Source organism: Plasmopara halstedii, assembly GCF_900000015.1.
Source record: "Plasmopara halstedii genome assembly, contig: Scaffold_650, whole genome shotgun sequence".
NCBI lineage: Eukaryota > Oomycota > Peronosporomycetes > Peronosporales > Peronosporaceae > Plasmopara > Plasmopara halstedii.
The window spans coordinates 929,278-929,489 of record NW_020187567.1 but is presented as its reverse complement, the minus strand read 5'-3'; positions in this window follow the sequence as shown (position 1 = coordinate 929,489).

The following is a 212-nucleotide window of genomic DNA, read 5'->3' as shown; positions in this document are numbered from 1 at the left end:
GCGAAGAGATCCCGACGTTGACGAGGATACATAGTCGAAGTTGGGGGTACGAACCAACTCAAGTCAAAGGGGTCTGCTCATGGTGGAGTCCAAGCGACGGTCGCAAGGCGGGCGTGGCAATTCTTGTAAGCCCGCATGCGCAAATATCGAACATCAAGCCCTGCTGGGAAGCGGAATGGACACCCCACTGGATGGCGATGACGATGGACATC